This window comes from Calypte anna, chromosome 28 (assembly GCF_003957555.1).
Source record: "Calypte anna isolate BGI_N300 chromosome 28, bCalAnn1_v1.p, whole genome shotgun sequence".
Classification (NCBI taxonomy): domain Eukaryota; kingdom Metazoa; phylum Chordata; class Aves; order Apodiformes; family Trochilidae; genus Calypte; species Calypte anna.
The window spans coordinates 5,602,877-5,612,261 of record NC_044273.1 but is presented as its reverse complement, the minus strand read 5'-3'; the positions used below and the strand labels follow the sequence as shown (position 1 = coordinate 5,612,261).

General features: G+C 50.6%; 1 protein-coding gene across 6 annotated transcripts in view; it reads left to right on the top strand.

Annotated features, from left to right (window-relative positions):
• The window catches only part of GATAD2A (GATA zinc finger domain containing 2A), a 49,008-nt gene that overhangs the window by 5,289 nt on the left and 34,334 nt on the right, over positions 1 to 9,385 (top strand). Inside the window, exon 1 of one of the 6 annotated variants that reach the window (XM_030466399.1) lies at positions 4,796 to 4,927. The exons of 3 other annotated variants lie outside the window; for them this stretch is intronic. The gene's annotated coding sequence lies outside the window, so the exon portion shown is untranslated. 2 more of the 6 variants (XM_030466398.1, XM_030466401.1) reach the window with 2 other exon arrangements.

The window sequence follows — 9,385 nt, the reverse complement described above, 5'->3', positions numbered from 1 at the left end:
TCAGTGTGCACACAGAGAATGGGGTTTGGTGACATGTTTAAAGAAATCTCTTAAATTCTGAGTAACCTGAGTGTTGTGGTCTTGGATCTTTTCATCCAAACTCCAGCAGTGGGACAAGGTTGTGCCTCGCACAGGCAGAGCTTGAAATGAGGACAGAATGTGTTCCCCCAGCTCTTTATTTCTCAGTGACAAAGTGGTGACATCCTCAGAGCCAGATCCCTGATTCTCTGAGCCTTCATCTCCGGGAGGAGAAACTACTGGGAATTGCTCAAATCCATCCGTGGAATTTAGGTGGAGTCCTACCAACCCGTTCAGCTCCTGCAAGACATTCCCTGCGTGCTCTGGAGCCCTGGGGTTGTAAGGGCTGAGCTGGGAAAACAAATCCTGCCCAAATGAGGCTTTTTTGGGGCCACTTTGCCAACTGGGAAACACCAACCAGGGGTTGGTGCTCCTGAATGTGCTCAGAGAAACAGCCCTTGCCTACATCATATGGGAAGTATGGCCTGGCACCAGGAACTTAGGGAAAGTTCCAAAGGTGTTGTTTTTTTTTTTAATAAGAGCATCTCTTTTTGGTCCTGAAACACTGCTATCAAAATTTACAAGATTTGGTGCAATGTTCTCTACACAACTGATCCCAAGGTTAGGCAAATCAAGACATAATTTTAAAAAACCATCCAAAAGTTATATTTTCTATTAGATAAATATTCCTACCACATCCAGAATATATAGGCTAATGTCTTTCTTTTGTTCATATTTGTTTTTTTTTTCATTTTATTTTGTTCATTAATATACTTATTTGTTCATCCAACTTGATTAATAACCAGTAATAACTCTGACCACTGGCAGCTTGGGCTCAGCCCCAACCACCTCCTGCAGTCCCCAGGAAGACACTTTTTGGGTGGATAAACATAAAACCCTACTTGAAAATCCTTTGGGATCTTTTCACACCTCATAGGTGTGGCAGAGGGAGAGAGCAAAGTTTTTAATTGTGGCAGCTCTGACCCTGCTTTATCTTGAGAAATGAAGCCCAAAGGCCTCCGGGCAGCCTGACTGCTCCCCAAAAAGCTCCAAGGTGCTTTGCTAGAAAATGGCCTTGATGCACCAAGGTTTGAATTCCAACAATAATTCCTGGAGGGAACGCTGTCCACATTTTAATTCTCACAAAAATTCCTCGGAGCAGTGGGGCAGCAGCTCTGTTTTGGTTTTTTTTCCTCCTTTTTCTTCAGAGCATAGGGGCAGGGATATGAGCGTGAAGGAGTAATTGAAGTTTTTTTTTTTTGTAATCAGGAGTCAACAAAGAAATTACCCACAAGTGGAAAGGTTTATTAGAGCACTCGGGGGGCCCTTCACTCTTCCCATGACACAGTTTAAGTCCTGCAGCACTCCGAGTGCTCCCACCCTGAGGAGCTAAGCAAGGTGAGAAGGCAAACTGCAGGCTCTGCGTGGAAATGAGCAGATAATAATAAAATCATCTGACTGGTGAGGTGGATGAACCCTTGAGTTTTCCTTTAAAAAGGACAAACAGTGCAGAACAAGCCCCTGCTGCTTGGCAGACTTCTTGTGAGCAGATTCCCCCTGTGCTGAGCATCCCACAGTCTGCTCTGGAACAGGATTCCAGGCTAGGAAAGAAATCCTCATCTCTTGGATAAAATAATAAAAGCAGGGAGGTTGGGGAGAACTCCACATTTTTGTTTTTTTTTTTGGTGCTTCACACTTCCAGGGTGGAGAGAAGACAGTCAAAATAGTTTGGCAGGTCCAGCTGAAAGAGATTTTGGGGAATATTCAGCGATATTTAGGCAGCTCCAACAGGATTCAGTAAATAACCAAGGGTGACCAGGACTTCTTGGAGGTGTGCTGGAGCTGTGCTTCTCCCAGGGCTTTTTGTGGTGCTTAAAAACTTCAGGAAAACCAACTTCTCCAAGAACTCCAGAAGAGTTTTCTGCAAGCAGTAAATTCTTTGGAATTAGGATCAAGTGGTGCTGAGCCAGGTGAGGATGAGCAGCAAAGCAGCCAGAGGTGCTTGCTGACTGCCCTTCCCTCAAGGAATGGCCCTGGGGGTCTGAATCCCTGTTTGCCACCCAAATATTTGGGTGTTTTGCTGCGGACAAAGCAAAGGGCTCTGAGGCAGCCCGTGGTGGGCCACTGGACCACTTTTTCAGGAGGCTGAGATGGTTCTTTGGCAGATCTGGAAAGAAAAAGCAGTGCTGGGTGAACTTTGTGTTCTCCCACTTCCCAGCAAAATCGATAGTCCATGGAGCTCCTGTTGGAAGCTCCTCACAGATCCTCTTCCAGCCATGGAAGTGGTGATTAGAGACAGGGTTAGACATGATCACACTGAGCAGTATTTGCCTCTGTCTGCTCCTTTCCTCCACATCTTCCCATTTCTTCCAGTTCCAGTGGGATTAATTTGCATTTCCATTCCGGGTCATTCACTTCCCAGCTTTCAGAGGGTGGAATTTCCACAGCTTGGGGTCCTGCAGAAAACATTTCCCATTTCAGTGGAAGGCAAATGGACAGGACAGTGACCCTGAGATGTCTCAGGATTTTTCTTGACAAAAAGCCCCAGGTCACCAGTCCTTAGCTCCTTCCCAGCAATTCTGCCAGGAGCAGCAGGTGGAAGCTGCAGCTTCCACTTGGAATAAAACAGTTTCACCAGAAAATCAGGAAAGGACCATCTCTTGGGCTGGAGCCTGTGGAATTCCTTTCATTCTTAGCATAAGCCATCTTAAAATGGGATTGTTCAGATTTTGGGCACTGTTGCAGCACGCTTACACTTTTATCCCTTTTTTTTTTTTTCCCCTTTAACTATTTGAGGATGTCCTCTGGTAATTCCAAACTTCCAACCAGCAGTGGAAAGGAAACAAAAACCCAACCAGCTTTTTGCCAAGTGCTGGGGGTTTGCTTTGGGTTTTTTTCCCTCCCCAAACCGAAGTCTTCCCAGGGTCAGACTCCACACACTCAGCAGCAAGCCCTGGTTTCCAAAGGGTGGAAATGAGGTAAAAGGATGGGTAAAGACAGGGATCTGAAGGGGCTTTTAGGAATTTCTGGGCTGCTGACTCTCTTGCTCCTCCAAATCAAATCCCTGGTGTTCTCTCACCACCCAGAACCCGTTCTGCCTGTTCCTACACCACCATTTCCAGCTTCCCATGCTATCTGCTCCTGGTTGCAAAGGGACATGACCAAATTCTACCAGATCTGGCTGGAGCTTCACTTTGTTCAGCTCTGACCTAGATTCTGGTGTGCAGGGAGAAAAAAGGCTCCGTCTCATTGCTCAGTTCCCTCCTTTAGGAATTCTGCCTCAATTGTTCAGGTTTCTTGGTTCGTCTTGGTTTGGTTTGGGTTTTTTTTTTCTCCTCACATCCCAAGCCCAAATTTGTTGCAATCAGATGAGCTTCCTGGGTGGTCTTGTTCTGAAAAGGGGAGAATTAAAATAGAAAGGAATGATGAAGCAGTTTCATCCCTGCTATCCATGGATTTGGGATGTGGAATGAGGGGAAGACCTTTGGAACTTTGTAAGTTGGATTTTGTGGCTCCAGCAGAGTTTTGCTTTGTTTTTAAAGGAGAACCTGAGGCTAAACATGAGCAGAAAAAATACTCGGGCATTTTTCTGGGTTTATTATTATTCTAGGTTCCTTTAATGAAAATCATGCCCAGGGCAGCTCGCATGGTTGGATCGGGTTAAAAAATTGAAAATTGGGATGCAAACACTGTAAGGGCTGTGGGGACACTGTCCCTGCCAGGGAGTGCCACCAGGTGATAGCCTCCTGAACAATGTCACCTGAGTGACACACCCCAGACATGCCAGCTGAGTGCTCTGGGCTTAATTAGGGAGCGTTAATCAACGCCCGGGAAGGCTGAAACTGTGCAGGGAGAGAGGGGAAAAGTTTGCAGGAGCAGAGATTCTGAATTTATTGCGTTTAGAAAACTTTACTTCTCCAAGCAGCTTCAGACTGCAGCAGTTTATCACTGCAACCAAACTGCATCCCGCTCCGCAGGGATTTCCAGGAATAATACTCCAGCTTGTTTTGCCATCCCATTACTCTTGGGGGGAAACCGGGATCTGCCCCATCCCTGCTCGGGGGTTTTGGTTTGGGAAGCCTGCTCCCTGGGCACGCCGTGCTCAGGATTGGGTGTCAGAGGTTTTAAAAGATTTTTTTTTTCGGGCTGTTTTCTGCTGCTTGCTGCCCCACGGTGTCTGGTGTGAGCTGCCCACAGGCTCTCAGGGATGGGGGAAAATGGGAATTTTTGGTGCTGGCTCCTTGGAGCGTACTCCTCCTGACCCTGCCGAGCTCACATCGTCTCTAACTTTGTATCAAAACCAGTAACGAGGCCCCCGGTGAGCACTATCCCTGCCCGGCACGTGCCGCCATCCCGGGGCTCGCTCCCTGCCCGGTACCGGTAACCGGGGCAGCGGCGGTACCAGAGCTCTCCGAACCTATTTCCTTCCTCAGCGCTTGCAAACGCTCAGGAAGGAATAAAAACCGGAGCGGCTCCCATCACAACCCCCATCAGCAGAACCCCTCCGCGCCCCAACGCCCGGCCCCGTTGGGTCCCGGTACCGCCGGTACCTTCGCCTCCATCCACGTGGCCGCGGGACCCGCTCGGCGGCGCCCCTCGCCCGCGTCTCAGCCAATCGGCGCCCTCCTACCATCTGCCGCCAGACCCCCTCCGGCCAATGGCGCCGCGGGTCACAAACCTTCCCCCAACCACCATCGGCCGGAAGCGGCTGCGGGGCCCCAGCGCTTTGCGGGGCGGTCGCGGTCGCCGCTTCTGTCGCTGTCGCCGCCGTTCGTCCCCCGCTGTAAGACGCAGGACGGGGCCGTCCCTCTGTGTGTGTGTGTGTGTGTGGACGGGGAGCGGTGCTGCGCATGCTCCCGGCTGAGTGACGCCGCGACTCCATGTGTGTGAGGCGCATTATTTGGCAAAGGTGAACAGGCAGAGGAGAGAGGATTAACCCGGGGGTCCCCGGCGTGCGGGGAAAAAGAGGGAAGGAGGGGGGGGGGGGTTGCGGATTGATGCGGGGAGGAGAGACCCGGCAGCCGGTGGAAAGGGAGTGGAGGAGCCCGGATGCGCGGGGAGGTGGAGCAGCGTGTGAGTTTCCCAGCTGAAAAGTTGGGTTTTATTGTCCCGGGGGGAGGGGAGGGGGGGAGCGGAAAAAAAAAAAAAAAAAAAAAAAAAGGGAGGGACGGAGGAAGAGGTGGTGGAATTGGTGTGGAGCGTGCGGGGATTGGGATGCGTGAGAGCTGGCGGGGAAGTTGGGGGAGAAAGCAGCTGTGCGGGGCTGAGCCGGGAAAAAAGTGCAAAGTCCCGGTGCGGGGCTCTGGTGGGGGTGATGGGTTAATAACTGCAGGGGAGGGAGGGGGGGGACAGAAAGGGGGAGGGGATGGGCTCATCCTCGCCGTGAAAGTGCGGGGGGGGTGTCTCTGCGTGGCTCCCCGGCTTTTGTTCGGCGCTGGGACGGCCGCCTGCGAGGCGTTTATTTCGGAAAGTTGGTGCGGGCTTTCCGCCCTGCCTGCTTCCTCTTCCTCCTCCTGCGGGCCGGCTTTGGGGTGAGGGCACCAAACTGGGAGTTTCTCCTTCCTCAACCTCTCCCTACCCTGCCCCCCCCCCCCTCCGCCGCCCCTCGCTCCCCGGCGGCTCCGTCCCCGCGGGGCCCTTTGCGGGGGGCGAGCGGGCGGGCCGGGCTGGCAGCCCCGCGGTGGCAGTGGCCCGGCTGGCGGCCAGGCTGCGGCCCGTGTCACAATAAGAGTCCTGGCCCGCCCGCAGGCTCAAGGTGCGACCACCCGACCCCCCCTCCCCATCCCAATCCTGCGATCCACAGAGGGGAAAGGGGAGGTTCGGTTGCGGGGTTATGGGTTTCATTGCGTTCGGGCAAGGTTTGGACCCGCTCGGGAAGAGAGCCCGGGGGGGAGTCCCACGTTAAGGACACGCGTGGGGATCCCGGAATTGCTGCTCCGGTTCCTGGAGGAGCTGGGATGCTGCCACGGAGCTGGATGAGCCCGTGAGCTCCTTCCCCACAGCTTGAGATTATTTTTATTTTATTTTATTCTATTTTATTTTATTCTATTCTATGCTCTTTGTTTTACTTGCTTTTTTTTTTTTTTTTTTTTCCCTCCCATTTTTGTGCAGTGAGCCCCAGGATGGGGGTGGTTCCCACGCTGCTGGGGTGGCAGCTCTGGGATTTTTTTTTTTTTTTTTGCAGCACGGCCCCTGGGTCCCTCCATCCTAGCTGCTGCTCCAGGTGTTTGGCTTCCTGGTTGCAAAACACGGGAGGGAGCAGAGGTGGCAGAGCTGCTGGTTGAGACAGGAAGGGAAAGGAGAGGGGCCTTTGGGAATGAGAGAGATGCCAGGAGGCTGGAAGCTGCCATAGCTCTGCAGGAGAAGAGAATGAACCCTTCTTTCTTCCAGACAGACTGTTGCCCAGTGCCTGGAGTGGAAAGAGACTTGGGGAGGAGGAAGCAGAAGCATAAGAAATGTGAGAGGAAGAGGTGGGAGGGGACCAGACAGCAAAGAAAAGTAAGGAATAAAGGGAATATAAAGCCTATGGAAGGCTATCTTCCAAGCAGCCACCATCCTGGCAGGCAGGGAATGGTGTATTCCTGTGCATCATGCTCCTCACTGCTGGCATAGCCTTTGGTGTGTCTGGATTGTCAAGCCCTGGACAGTAAAAAAAAAAAAATCAAGCAACCCAGGGTGTGCTGCCCTGGAGGCAGTGAGGCTCTGTGGTTTGGTATCTTGGATGGGATCACCTCAGTTCAGGACTGGCAGCTCTTGGCTTTGGGGTTTTTCTTCCTGCCCCCAACTCTCTGGGTTTGAAAACTGCAGAGGAGGTGCCAGGAGGCCGTGAAACTTGGGAGTAAGCACCAGGCTGATGCTCTCCTAACATCTGCTTGGGGAAAAAGAGGGAATGTATCCCAGGTGGTGTGTGAAAAGGCTGAGCTCTGTGCTGGCAGTACAAACCACCTTGCTGAGTTTCATCCCTGTGGTCACTCAGCAGTGGTGTGGGATGGAGGGAGGCAAAAATATTCAAAATATTCCCTTTTTTTTCCTCAGAGGTGGAGGAGCAGGGGAGCAACTCTCCCCATCCCCACCAGCGTTACAGAGGTTGCATCAATGGGTGATGATGCAACAGGGTTGGCAGAGGATGATGCAGTGTCAGTATGCTAATGCTGTAACTTTATATAGCTGCCTTACAACTTTTTTTTTTTTTTTTTTTGTAGTAATTACAGGCCAGCACTCATACCTGGAGCTGTTCAGAGCCATTGGTTCAAATTCAGAACGTGCTGGTGCACAGGGTGATACTCCCCAGGCTTAGGCAAGGGGGGGTGAAAGCTTTGGATCCTTCTTCTGGCCAAGCAGCCACAGTAGGCCCAAGGTTTGGGGTCCTCTCTGCACAGCCTCAGGTTTGAAGTGGGAATTACCCCATTCTACGGAACTCTGGGCTTCCTTACAGTCTATTTCTGGGTGTGCTCTGCATTAGCCGAACCCCTCCATGTGGCTTTTCTCCTCCTTGCTCTCCTTAGAAAGAAGCAGAGCTAGAAGTGATGCAGTCAGAAAGTACAAACTTCTTGCTTTGCTTCTTCCTAAGGAGAGCAAGGAGGAGGAAAGATATTTGGGGGAGGAATTAAAGAGAAGGCAACTTCTGGGATCTTCCAGCTCGGTGCTGGAAAAAAAAAACACCTCAGTCTGAAAGCCAGTCATGCAGTGGGATCACACTTGGGACCATCTTAGGTTCTCAGTGGCACCTCTGGAGGTGGTGTCCATGTTGTAGAGTCCCTGGCCAGCTGCCAGCAGGTCTGAGTCTCTGATCCAGGGAACTGGGGAGGAGGGAAGTGGCAGGAGGCGGTCAGCAGAGCCCAGGATTTCTGTTTGGATGGAGCACTCACTCTGTGTCTCAGTCCTGAGTGGGACCTGCTGGTTTGCTGCCTAAATTTAACAAGTTCTCCTGGAGTGGCTTCTGAACCACAAGCTTCTGGATGTTACTGGATGGGGAGCACACTTCTGCATTTCAAAACCCAGTTTTTTGGGGGTTTGCACAGAGAAATTGTGAGTTCTTCCCTGGAATTAAGTTCCCTTCAATCCAAGGGTTCTTCCTGCTGAATCAGAGGGAAAGGGGTGGGTGTTTATTTGGCTTTGGGTGTCCCTTCTGTGGGGCTTCTGACGTTGGAAGTTGGGTGCTCTGTACTGAGTACACATGGGTGGGAAGTGTCCATGGGAAGTGTCCATGTGCAGGTCCAGGCTTTTATCCTCTCTATAGTGACTGCTCAAATAGGTCACAACAACAACAAAAAAAAGGTGGGAAGCAAACCTACAGTGTGTGCATCATCCATCCCCCTTTGGGATTAAAATGCAGACACTGAGCTCTTACAAAAAAACCCAAACAAAAACCAACACAACCAAGGAAAACCAAACTGGGATGTGGAGGTTTTTTTTTATCCCTCCTTTTACATCCCAATCCTGCTCCAGGCCCTCCTAGTTTGTACCTTTCTCACTAAGAACACAAGTTACATCCAACTGTGTTTTGGGGTTTGCTTGGGATTTTTTTTCCGTCCAGATTCTCTTGGAGCCTGTGGTGGTATCTGAAAATGTGGCAGCCTTATTTTTAGACTCAGGGAAGTAACATTTTTTTTGTGTGATGCTGTTGGTGTTTGAGGTATCAGCACACTGTCCAGACCAGCCTGGGAAGTGCAATTTATTCAGCAGATTTGGTTTATTAAGGGGAGGGAAAAATTGGTATGTGAGCTCTGCTCCTGGCACTGGGCAAAAGAAATGTCACTGATGGACAAGAAAGCTTCAGGACAGTCTTTCAGATGGATTCTCTGGGAAAGTTTGTGTTTAATAGTTTTTCCTGGATTAGATTTGTGCTCTTAAAAACCTGCAAGCTGGAGTTTGGCACTAATATATATAAAAAATACAGATATAGAGAGATTTGGCTTCTTGATACTCTCATGTTATGAGTGATTGGTTTAAAGTCTTTTTTTGAGATCCCCTTCTTTTTTAGGCTCTTCTTTCTCCTCCCCTTGTCCCTGCATTTTTGTGGCATTCCCTGGGTATTGACCCTCCCTGAGTCCCTTCTTTATTTCTTAGGCATCCCCTGGGGTTTCAGGGGTTATTCATGTCTTTTTGGGGCGTTTTTCTCTCTGCTTAGCCGGGGCTCCCTGTGTACCTGGCAGAGAACCCCAACTGCTTTTTCTTGTGTTCTTTGGTGTTTGACTTCTTGGTGTCTCCAGGGTGACCTGCTCAGAGCTGATGGGACCCTTTGGGCTGTCTGGGACCCAATCAAGGTTTGGCTGGAAAGTTTTGTCTGCATTGGGTGTGTTGAGTCTTAAGCCAAAAAAAAAAAAAACAAATGTTTTGAGTGTGTTGCTGCTTGGAGGTGCTGGAA